The 13,274-nt window shown below is 37.6% G+C and overlaps 1 protein-coding gene across 2 annotated transcripts in view; it reads right to left on the reverse strand.

The window, feature by feature from the left end:
* The window catches only part of LOC131061239 (probable cinnamyl alcohol dehydrogenase 1), a 57,408-nt gene that overhangs the window by 41,235 nt on the left and 2,899 nt on the right, over positions 1-13,274 (reverse strand). The window lies entirely within an intron of this gene.

Consider the following 13,274-nt stretch of genomic DNA (forward strand, 5'->3'; position numbering starts at 1 on the left):
GAACTCAAAAAATACTCACTTAAATTTTTTAAAGAACACGTCAACTATTTATACCTAAAATTCCACTAAAGGCTTAAAAATATCATTTTTCCATTTTAAGTTTTAACCTCATCTTCAGTAGTCTATTTGCTTTCAAACTATTTTATGATGAATATTGCGCTTTCATATTAGATTATATAAAGATATAATACACTACTTCATATCAAAGACAAGTGGAATCAAATCACCACCAAAGGTCTGTAAGGAAGCAAAGGTGTGCGGAAACGCTTCCTACACTAATCTTGAGAGGACGGTTATGCAACTTTCAACTTAAATATTACTAAGATATCAAGAAATGCACAATAAAGCATAACCAAAATAGCAATGAACACATAACACAATGATTACCGTGGGGAAACCCTTCTGGGAGAAAAACCCCACCCTCCAAAACTCGCACAATGTATTATCAAATCAAGTTGATTACAATACACTTGCAATGCAAGTTCTTACAGGAGTGCATCACCACAACTCAAACTCAAAGAGACTCCTTCTAGAATCCAGTCTTGCAAAAAACTCAATTATCAAACTCCTCCCCAAGCCTTCCTTTTATAGTGATTTTACAACCTGGAAACCACTTGTGGTTTTACAAAACCATGGGCTTAACCACCATGCCACATGGTGCCCATTTTTGACATTTACATTTCCAAAATGGAAAAACAACAAGGTTAAAATAGTAATCCCGTCCATAATTTTGTCCCCTAGCTTAGACCCTCTTAAAAGTCACAAAATGAGTCATTAAGGCTCTAAAAATGGCCCACCTATATTCTACTATGGACAAGACTCATTTTTAACAACTCACTAACCATTTTCCAATGCATAAACATGTGGAAAACTACCTCAAACAAATTCTGGAATTTTCCAAAAAAAGACTGCAAGGTTGAGACACATGTTTCTCAACAAGGTCAATGTAAGAGTTCACAAACAAAAGAAAAGCAGTCACACTGCTATGCAGCTAAAGCAATTCTAGCAGGAGGAGGATGACAGTCATGATTAGGGTGTTCTCCCAACCATCCAAGATGTCCTTGCAATCAAGAATAGGCTACCAGTCCATGATTGTATCCTCTGTCTTTTTTCTTCTTCTTGATAACAAAAATCATGCAAATAATACAAATAGAAAGGTCCAACCAAGGGAACTTCCCACTGTCATGCCAATCAGGGATGCCAGAGTCATGCTGAGAAGCAAACAAATGGCTACATGAGAGAGGAGACCAACCACAACATCTATGCTGAGGAGACCTGTAAGACCCATAAGAGCAATGATAGTGACAATATAGAGGGAAGCATCCATGCTAGCATGAGAAGGCAGCACATGAGAAACACTATATGAAACATTGGCCCAAGAATTTGCAAATGGGAAAGCTCCAAAGCAACTTTACCAACTTGGACCTAAATGTATAACATAACATTAGAACATATTATGGATTTAGTATACATGGAAAAGTGAACATTCATAACAACTCCTGAAAATACAACAACGATCCTATCTTTCCATATTACAAATAAAATTTCCACTCTAAAAGAATGCCAAATTTGGGTAAATCTCAAAAGCATTTTAGCTCAATCACCTAGAAGAATCATATACACAGCTTGAGCCAATGGAAAAATCATGAATCTAATTCCACACAGCTTGAGCCAATAGAAAAAACAAGAGATGCTTGAGAGTTTCCAAATATCCACAAAAAGAATAAAGGGGGTTGTAATGTCCCTTTTTTAACACCGTCTTGTTCTGCGAATGTTGGCCAGCTTTTAGGATCTATAGTAGGTTTCCAAATGTGCTGGGAGAGCTCCAATGTTCTTGGTGAACTCGGTTCTCAATTTTAGGGGGTTTTAACAGTAGTTGCTATTTATAGTAAGCACTTGCATGGCACCAATCTTTCTAGATTTTTGTTGTGTTTGTTCACTTTGGTCCTCGGAGAATACTACAATTTATAGTAAGTGCTTGCATGGCACCAATATTTCTTGGCTTTTTTGTGTTTGTTCTCTTTGGTCCTCGGAGAATACTAGTATTTATTGTAAGTGCTTGCATGGCACTGATCTTTTTATTTTAGGTTTTTTTGGTTTTTTACCTTTGGTCCTCGGAGAATATTGCTATTTATAGTAAGTTCTTGCATGGCACTGATCTTTCTAGGTTTGTTCTCTTTGGTTCTCGAAGAACATTGCTATTTATAGCATGTACTTGTGTCGGCATCAATTATCATCTTTCAGCTTCAGTCATGTTCCAGCATGATTGGGTTCCTATTTTCAGTGTCTTGGCGAGTATCGTAAGGTGATGGATATTATTTAAATATTTACACTAACATTATAAAGTGATTTTAAATTACTTGCTTTAGTGTTAAATAAAAAAGTGCCAAGTGTTGACCCCAAAGTTGGACACCTAGGTTGTGGGTGGAAATATAACTAAAGATGTTTTAAAAGCTTATTGAGAGCGTTTTTGAGGGAAATTAAATATTTGAATTTTTTTAAGTGCCCTAATTCCCTCCAAACTCTATAAATTGGAGTTTGGGCTCTCATTTCTTCATACTGAATTTGCACACATAACAGAACGTTGTTGGAATGAACAAAGGAATTTCTTTTGGGTGTTCTTGAGGACAAAAACCCTCTTCAATCTACTAGTTTCGATGGTGAGAGATACACCCTAGCTGCATTTGGTATTTTCATTCAGGAGATTCATGGAGTTTCACATAGTTTTGCTGATTCGAGTCTTCAGAAAAATGAAATCTTCATGGGTTTTTAATGGCCATTTGGATCCATATTTATTGTAAATTTTTGCAGTGTTTATGGCATTGTTTTTTGTTGTGTTTGATTCAAGTTTGCAGCGTTATTTTGCTGGTCAAACCCTTGTTTCCAAGCTAGTCCATACACCTACAATATGGGTATTGCTTCAAACTTTTCCGTTATGCTGGGTGACCACTTCCCATGAGAATTTGTGAGGGTTTCAGTTAAGTTCGGATCCATTTTTTTTGTGGACACTTTGGGCTGCATTGGTGAGGGTTTCATGCATAGCCATCTTGTTGAGGTGCTAAATTCAGAATTGGTAGTGCTGCTGTTGTAATTTTCAGACTTGCACAAGCTTATATCGGACTTTTTTGGGAGTGACAAATCAGTTGGAGACTTATCTCCTATGTTGATGATTACATGGTCATTGCCTTAGAGTGTTTGGGAGTTTATTGTGGGAGGTTTTCAAGTTGCAGCTGAGGGTATTCATATGAGTTTAGACCTGTTTCTTTCTACCCAGTGGTTCAGACCTTAACGAGCTTTTTATGATGCTTATATGAGGTATTTCATGTACTTGTTTGTGTCTATTTCAATTATATGAATTGACTATATGCCTGCAAATGACATTTCAATTGACAAGTTGATGTAATCAGCACTTGCAAGATTCAAATGAAATAATATTTATTACAGCAGTGACCTATTACATAGATGTTGTTTATTGTTAAGTTACTTGGCAAACTTTCAAAAAAAAATCAGGGGTGCATATTACAGGGGTTAAAAACACCTAAATGTATAAGCCAAGATCAATAATAAGACCCTAATAAAGGAGACACCGAGCAAAATGAGCCAATTTGCAATCCAAAATGGTACAACAAACTATTTAAAATCTACAATGACATTAAGTGGCAATGGACTAAAGATTTCACGAAGCATTGAGTTTCTAAACCATGGGCAAGTGAGGAGAACGCCATGAATATCCTTTGGAAGGCTTCTAATTCCTAAAAGGAATGTTTGGATACCACTTCCAATCTATCCACTTGTAAGGTGCTGTGAATCCTAACCTTATGGCTCATCTTTAGAAGACCAAACTTTGTAATGGTTTGAAAGAAGTCATAATCCTAATTATCAAGTCTGTATTTAGCTTTAAATTTTGGCCAAGACAAACAGCTCTTAGTAGGTTTGGAGAAGAGATATAACAAATCTGTGAAAACTTGCAAGTAAATATATATGATTATCCCATTGTTGCATTGCAAAATAATATTTATTTAATACGAGATTTCATTCACTCAACATAATTTTTCATTACAATGCAATGGCCTATAAAGCCAATATATTCCCATGCTAACTTATTTATGGGAATGTAACTTCCCAACTAACCTAACTACTAACATATTAAACTAACTTATTATTTATTTATAAATTAACATCTATATATTAATTTATTTTATTATTTAAACTAACCTATAAATTAAATTATTGATGTAATATTCCAACATTCCCCCCCTTATTACATCAATTCAAACAAAGGATATAGCATTGCAAGATTTGATCAAAGCAACCCTTCTAGAGGATATTGATGAAGTGCCTTCCCCAATCCTCACTCACCCAAGAAACACCAAACTGATTCCATCAATGGATCTCTTGACTATTCAAACCTACAAAAACATTTGTACAACATGCAAGAAAATAAAATGTCCCCATCCTCCTCGCACAATGAGAAAACAAATTTCCTCTGAAAGTCCACATCCCCTTTGAGTGAGTCAAAAAACCTCCTCTAGCATTGCACATGAGAGAACAACTCTCCTTTGAGAGTCCACATCTCCACTAAGTGTTTCAATATCCCTCCTCTGGTGGTATGGGAACCAATCTCTCCTTTGTCGTACAAAAGAACCTCAACTAATGTAGATATATTAACTACTACCACGATGCCAAGCATCCCTTTGCTCCATGAAGGGACACAAATGTGAAATGGTGCTTCTCATGCAATGTATCATCTTTGAGCGAGAAGCTAGCTCAAGATGATACAATACCTCCCGCCTCTAACGCCTCCAACCTCCAACACCAATCTATACCACTATTACAAGAACCGGACTCGCCTTGGACTCGGCAAGCTGACTTTTGGACTCGGACTCAAATTCAGCACCCATACTCAGCAAAGACTCGGCAAATTGAAAAACCCAAGAAATTTAGAGATTTTTAAGGATTTAAAACTTGTTTCATGCACCCTTGGTCAGACTTGGTGAGTCCAAGTCTCGAGGCTCATAGATTGCTTCGCCTCGAGAATTGGCAAGACTCGACGATTCTGGCAAATTCTTGTAAGTAAGCTTTATACTCTAGCCATCAACTATAACATTCAAATATTCATGTATCACCGAGAACATAACCAGCAAGCAAAATGATGCTCAAGTAGAACTAAAGACACCATGATGGTGTTCTTCAACCAACAAGCACAATTCACAGCCCCTTTTCAATGGTGCTCTGATACCATGTGAAAAATTGCAAGAAAATACACATGATTATCCCATTGTTGCATAGCAAATAATATTTCCTTATTACAAAATTTCATTCACACAACGTAACTTTTCATTACAATGCAATGGCTTATAAATCCAATATATTCCCATACTAACTTATCTACGGAAATGTAGCTTCCTAACTAATCTAACTACTACATATCAAACTAACTTATTATTTATTTATAAATTAACATCTATTGTTAATTTATTTTATTATTTTAACTAACCTATAAAGTAAACTATTGACATAAGATTCCAACAAAATCCCTTGTTTGAATTATTTTATTGCACAAACCCAAGGAACTTTGGTAAGAGTTCTATCCCAAGAAGTAATCAAAGGAGACCAGTAAAGAGATTGTTGGTTGATGGAAATCTTCGCCCTTAAATCATTTCCATTCCAAATAATCCAAGTCCTAATGGCTTCCCAAGCTTTCCATACACTTTTAGCAACAAAAGTGCCTTGAATCTAGATATGCTCCTTTATAACAATGATGGAGTATAGGGGTTCTAGAAGCAATATAATGCCAAAGAAGAATATCCCAAATCTCATTGCCCTCTAGGGTTTTGTAATAGGCAAAAAATGAGGGTCAACTAGCCTAATTGTATGAACTAGAACAAAACCCATTCATCATGAAATTACATTAAGGGGAATGAGAGTCAACAAGCCAGGCTCAAATCTATTGAAAAGGGCTAAGCACAAATTGGACTTCTTTATTCTCCTTATTTGAATTGAAATTGAATTGATAATGGAAATGATATGAATTAGAGATAATGATGTAAAATTGATAATGATCAGCATAAACAGATATGCAGATATCAAGTTCAGATCTAGAAATGGGAAGCAAAGAGGAACTTGTGTCTAAAATTTGAGCTCGAAAATGGGAGACACTAGGGCTAGGTGACCTTGTCCCAAAGTTATCAGAAGCAGATATTAGAAACAATTTCCATAAATTAGCCCAACCTCCAACAGTCATATCAAAATTAGGCTCTTATATAGGGTTCCCAAGGTATTCCATAAATTAAGGCTGACCTCCAAAGGTCATATTAAAATATCAGGATCGAGAATCAACTCGCACGAACTGGTACACCAACATATTTAAAAATGGGCCCATTCTGAGGGGTGGCACCCTTGCCCCCCCATAAAGGGGTGAAACAAAGGTAGCTCAAATGTACACAAACTCAGGACAGAGACCCAAATCACCATATGATATTATAGCATCAACTTTATAGTGCAAAGGCCAAAAATGGGCTTGGAAAAGAGCTAGGAGGAAACACACTAAGGCAAGGGCACAAAAAGGAGTGTAAAATTGTAAGGAGTTAAAATTTATGATACTCAAGGTTCTAATTATCCACTTGGCACACGAGACCAAACCTTGTTTATGAGTAGCAATAAGGCCAAGACCACCTAAGTCATGTGTAAGACAACAAAACTCCCAAGCAACTCAATGGAATCCTTTTCCCTAGTCAAAAGAGGCCTAAAGAAAATCTTTCGGCAATCTCTCAAACTTTTGATAAGAGACTTTTGAATGAGTCCAGCATCAAGGACAATACACATGGATAGCAACAAGAACTTTGGATCATATTTGGTTCTTCTCAATAAGATAAAGAAGCTAAGCAATCCAAAAGTGAATTATTTTCTCAATTTGAACCAAACATAATGCCAAAGAATTAACGAGGATGACTGAGAGGAAAAAGGAATTCCCAAAAAACTAAATATTCCCCATAGTCAATCGATTTCCAACTAAAAGAGTCAAACCAAGGAGGCTTGATCAAGAAGGATTGATGATAACATTTTGTCCCACTATATATTGGAAGCAGAGGCAAGGCAAAAAGTATTTGAACATAGCAAGGCTTGACGAACATTATCTTGCTCTTCTGAGAGAGAAAAAGGATTCATCAACAAAGTGGTCGTTGACAAGCTAGAGATTGGAATTATGAAACAAAATACCTTTGACTCTTTGTTGGGCAACCTATGTAAAGTGTTGGTCTTGTATTTTGTAATAGTTTAATGGAATATTGATTCTTTAGTGCTGATATATTTTTTGAAATTTATTTCTTATTCAATATGTGCCTTATTTCATCAAATATTTGATAGAATGTCTTGTTAGAGTTTAGGAAGACTATAGCAATAAACAACATTGATTATAATGCAGAATAAAAGGCAAAAAATAACAATCCACAATAACACAGATTTAACATGGTTCACCCAATGTAGGTTGCATCCACAGAGAGTGAGCAAAAAAAATCTCATGACTTTATTGTTTTGTATACTTCTCGTTACTCATTAGTATCATTCCATGCACATCATACAACAACTCCTAGCTTTGATCGTACGGCAATTTGAGCACATCATCAAGCAACACTCCACTAGGCAATTCCTGTGTCATACTATACGGCCATTTTTGGCACAAGTTTGTTCTTGCTTCATCGCATGAGCATCTTCAAAGGGGTTTAGCTCTACCATATGGTGTCTTTCTATCATACGCCCAATCTTTGTGTCCAACAGACAACCATTCTAAGCCTACAGTGTATGACCTTGGGTGATTTGAGTTTCTTACCATATGACATCTTCCTCTCTGTGTATGATAGTGGCAACTGAGGGAGATCATACAACTCACTTCATTGTTTTGGTGTTAGAGACCTTCATCATACAACACGTTTCCTTTCCTCGACATGCAATGTATGAGGTCCTAGCACATCATATGACAATATTGTTCAATCCTTTGGCTTCCTGTGGTATGGCAATTTCTAGAATGGCAACCACCGTTCTTGCACAATGTACACCCTTCACTCCTTGCACATTGAGCCATTCATTCCCAGTAGATTACTGCAACCATATTATGACGGCATTCTTCATCCGGAAACAAAGAGCTTACTTGATGGTACAGCATTTTGCATTCTTCTTCTCCATTGTGTAGCCTCTCACATGGCTAGTCAATTATCATGATTGTTTTTTGAAAAGGTATAGCTTATTTAAATCCAATTGTGCATTCACAAGAACGTATTTTCTAAAAATGGACAGCAGCAATAGTAAGGTAAAGATTAATGGACCAATATAGGCCAATGATTGCAACAGAAAAAAGAAATAATGGGAAAGAGGAGGATAATACAATTGATTCCATGACCTAGGAAAGTCTCACCAACAATGAATATTAGACATGGTGGCAAAATAATCCAAACAATCATGTACTGAAAGTGGCACTTCGACACACAAAAGTAGACAAAGCCACCCAATTGCCTTCTTCGATTCTCGAGAGGTCAAACGACAGTTGAAAGCCATGGCGACAAATTACAATCAGCATTCTCACATAGCAGTAATTGACTACAGGGGTTGCTCAATTACTATTTTGTTTTGGCCAATCGACTTGACCAGAGTGTTCAACATCCCATCTACAGGTTCAACAATGTGCAAACTAGCATGGAAAATTACACCACAATACAAAGTAGCGTCCCTATGCCAACTGTGTTGCCTGGATTTAACCCAACAAGAGGACAGCATATGGAGTGTCAAGAATAAGGGACTGCATAAGCACTTCTTTCCTATGCTAAATGGAAGTGCATAATGGATTTAGTAAATGTTGGTTGACACATACCAGCCGAGCATCTGACATTGCTATATGGACGACTGATTTCGTGATCATCCTTACCATAGGAAAGGTGTACAATTGGGAGAGACTTATGTCAAATAGGATCAAGGAATTCCTATTGCTGAAACAAAAGGCCTTCTTCATGACCCAACATGCCATTGCCCTATTCCTAATGCTCTTTACACTCAAGTCCCTATGGATAAATGGGGCAATTTTTGACCAGCATCTCAATATGATGCTTCATGGCCGACTACATTTCGTTGGACTAATTTAGACATTCAAGCAACAACACAAGACGAGGTGCAATCGACAAGGAAGAAAAGGAAGCACAAGGACGTGTCGGGAGAAGGTGAATATTGTACGAAAGATAATTATGAGCCCATTGAGTTGTCCTCGTCCACATTTGCCACCATACCAAGGGACACTCCCAAGATAGACGATGTGTCTTTAGATGTCAATGCTCAATCTTTGGTTCCACCAAATATTGATATAGTAGAGGACATTCCTATTGGTGACACTACCACTTTCATCACTCTAGCCACATCGCTTGTGGCAGTCATTTTGTCAATGGAAGCCACTTTGGGCTGAGGAAGCCACCTTGTTGGTGGAGCAAATTGATCGTTTGCTGAAGCTACTTAGGCTTCCAATTGAAGTTCCAACATTCCCTTCATCAGGTTCTCTAGGGTTCATCACTGAAGGGTTAGAGCTACAAGAGACAAAGCAGATAGTGGTGGTGGCTGACAATACCCAACCTTGTCCCACACAAGCAACTTCGCCTAGTGATGGTGGTTGACAATTGCCAGCCTTGTCCTATACAAGCAACTTTGCCTAGTTTTGAGCACCTCCAAGAGGAAGGTAATCCTTCCCACATACAACAACCACCTTTAGCTACACGAGAGTTACCCATGACTATTTCAGCAAACCCACCTATTGAGGAACATGAGTCCAATGATTCAAAATGTACCGTCATTGAGATTGCTAAGCTTGATGAAGAGGATCCCATGGGTACAATTCAAAGGTACATCCAAGACTTGGATCCTACAGTAGTTGTGATGTAGGAGGTAGAAGACATCTCCTAGCAGTTGGATAGAGCTCATTCTCTATTGGCCAAGTGAGAAGCCTAACGTATTCTAGAATTCATGCAAGGGGAATGTGGGGTGGATTTTACCTAACTCTTCACATCTAGAGGATGGCTTGGGATGCAGACCCCCAAGATGTTGGCAACTTAGCATCTTGCCAAGCCTACTATTGAAGAGATACGATATGGTGACCACAGCTTTGTTTGGCATTAAGACCACTTTAAGGGACTTGTTTTATAGGCTTACATGTCAAATAGTCTCCACTAACCAGTTGACACATCAACGAGATGAAGCTCTCCAAATGGCACAAAAAGTGTGTGTTGAGATGGATGAGCATAGACAAAAGTTCTAGGAGCAACTTGCCCAACAAGCACAACTTACCAAAGCCAAATAGACCAAAGCAAAAGCTACAAAGGTATAACTAGCAAAGAAGGAAAAAGATAGAGAGTAAACCAAACACCAGTTAGTTGAAGCTGCACAAATGGTCAAGGTGTTGAGGGAACAAACATTGGTAGCAGCTCACCATTTGAAGTTGCACTAAAAGGAGGTACACAAGCTACGACAACTCAACTCCTCGACGTCCACTCCCTCATCTTTCATACATCTAGTTCCATGGACGTCTTCTCACGAACCTTCTCACTAGCTTTTAGTTTTGTGTTGTTTAGCTCCCAAGTTTGTTAGCTGACTATCTCGAAGACAACTTTCTTCATTTGGGGGGATCAGGAGGGGGCAGGTGATGTAGTTTGTAAATTATACAATAAGTTGTTTTGTAAAAAGGAAGTTAGTTCTCGACAATGTATTTTTAGTTGGTAGTCATTGACGGTTGTTGTTATCAACCACCACCAGCTATGCGATATATTTCTCATTGTACACATAGTTGAGGACCACATGTATGAACTCCTGTATGTGTTGCATATCTTATGAATGAATGAATGGAACAACATATCTTTCTAGAAACATTGTTGTGAATGATTATTATATTATGTTATTTTGTTTACTTCCTATTACTCATTCAACTAGAGTTAGGGAGGAAACAAATACCACTAGGGCTTATGTCCTAGGGTTTGAAGTTGAACTTGCAATCCAAACTTTATAACGAGAGGAATAAATTGTCCAACACGTCCAAATGAGCCTACATGAATAACTTAAGGTAACTTAATTTAATTAATTAAAAAGATTCCCTTATATAATTCTCTGAATTAGCCTACAAGAGTAAAATAGGCTAATGACACTCCCTAAACGCCTAAGACGAAGGAGACATTACACTTTTGTAATAGTAGCACAATCTGCAAAATCCTCTCAAGTGAATTGTCTTATGTGGTTGCAAATCCACAATGGCTCAAATCTTATCCACGTCAACCTTGACCCTCCATTAATGACATCCAAGAAGTAAGATCTATATCATTCCGAATTCACACAAACATTTTGGCATACAATGAGCTTCCATGATTTATAAGACCTCGTCACTATGTCTAAGATGATCCTTCCAATTCTTGCTATAAATCAAAATATCATCGAAGAAGACTGGTCCAAACTTAAGCAAGTACTTGCTGAAAACATGATCATACATGACTGAAAAGTAGCAAGCACATTGGTCAACCCAAACAGCATGAAATAAAACTAGTAATGACCATAATGGCATCGAGATGTTATTTTGTGAATGTCCCCCTCTCTAACTCTAATATGATGATACCCGAATTGCAAATCAATCTTTGAAAAGTAACCTACCCCATGTAATTCGTCGATCTTAGAGGTGGGCTACATATTTTTTTATCATCTTCTCATTGAGAGATTTGTAATTGATGCATATCCACATGGTCTCATCCTTCTTAACCAACACTACTAATGAAGCGAAAGGGCTAAAACAAGGTGTAATGTGCCCCATATACAGTAGCTCTCGAATAGCCTTCTCCATCACCTTATGCCTTTTTGGCTGGCGATAAGGACTGGTGATGATGGGTTTGGTAGCCTCCTCAAGCTCAATGACATGCTCAAAAGCCCTATCAGGTGGTCTAGCCAGAGGAATGTCGCCAAACACTAAACTATGCTTGTCCAATAGCAATCATATATAAGCATGATAATGTCTTTCACCTTCTATGGAAGTCTTGATAGACACAAAATATTAGGCTGCCCATGCAACCTCATCGTGCCAAAAAAGAACCTCCATCTTCTTTGTTGTGACTATTCTAGGAGCTCCATTTGGTGTAGATCAAGATCGAGGGGTTTTTTCGAGCTACTCAATCAAGCAACAAAATGAAACTTTCAAACAACAATATTCAATATCTTTTTTTAACTTGCAACTAAAACATTACAACAACAGTTTCAGATGTTCAGTAGATTACAGTTCAACATACAAGCATGGCTTCCCACATGCCTTGGCATAAGCATTACAATCACAAATGTTGGATCTAGATAGTTTTCTCAATATTCGTCCTAAAACCATCTTCAATCTCCAATCACTCTCTAACTTCCCTCTAGTTCAACTCTTCGAAGAAAAAAAACCTACAAAAACTACCTCCAAAATAAGCTCAAATCCATATTTATAGCTCACAAAAAGGAGTAGAGGTGGTTTTCCCATGTTCAAGCATGTTAGGAAATGTGTCAGACACTCATTGACCCTTAGAATCCTCATGCAGACAGTTAAAACCATCACTTTGTCATTTTCTGAAGAAAATTTGCATTCTGGCAACAATTGGAAAAAATCAAGGGTCACAAGGATATATTCACTTGACTAGAAAGTTCTGCAGTTGCATGATTTTGAAGGAAATTAAGCTTGTTGTGGAGTTTTAAGGCCTATGTGGATAATATCCACATTGCCTGAAAAATTCCACAACAACTAGTCATTTCACGAAAATCAAAAGCACAAGGAAATTTCACAAATTTGAAGCAACTGGGATACTACGGAGATTTAGAGGTTAACAGGATATATACTTGACAGGTCATGTAATGACCACCCCTACTTTTTTCCCAAATAATCTCAACTAGAAACCAAGCAATAGTTAGTGTTCGAGACACCTTCTGATCAACCAGATCCCAAGATGGGCAAGGTAAGAACATACGATGCTTAGGATCACACTTCTACTCAATTTGCTACTGTAATGAATGCAATGCAATTGAGTACATACACACCAAGCGTCCATGAAGACCACATGCCATGGTTATTCAACACGAGGTTTGACTTAGACAGGCCCCTATACAACACTACCATTTTTCCCTCTTTTCATGTGTAGGTGCAAATCTGACGACTGAGAGTTACAAAATTGCCCAAAGCAAATTGAGACAGACAATTCCAGATTTTGAACAGGCAAAAACCCTTGGACTATGCCAAATTGCACACT

The sequence above is a fragment of the Cryptomeria japonica genome, chromosome 11, assembly GCF_030272615.1.
Source record: "Cryptomeria japonica chromosome 11, Sugi_1.0, whole genome shotgun sequence".
Classification (NCBI taxonomy): Eukaryota; Viridiplantae; Streptophyta; class Pinopsida; order Cupressales; family Cupressaceae; genus Cryptomeria; species Cryptomeria japonica.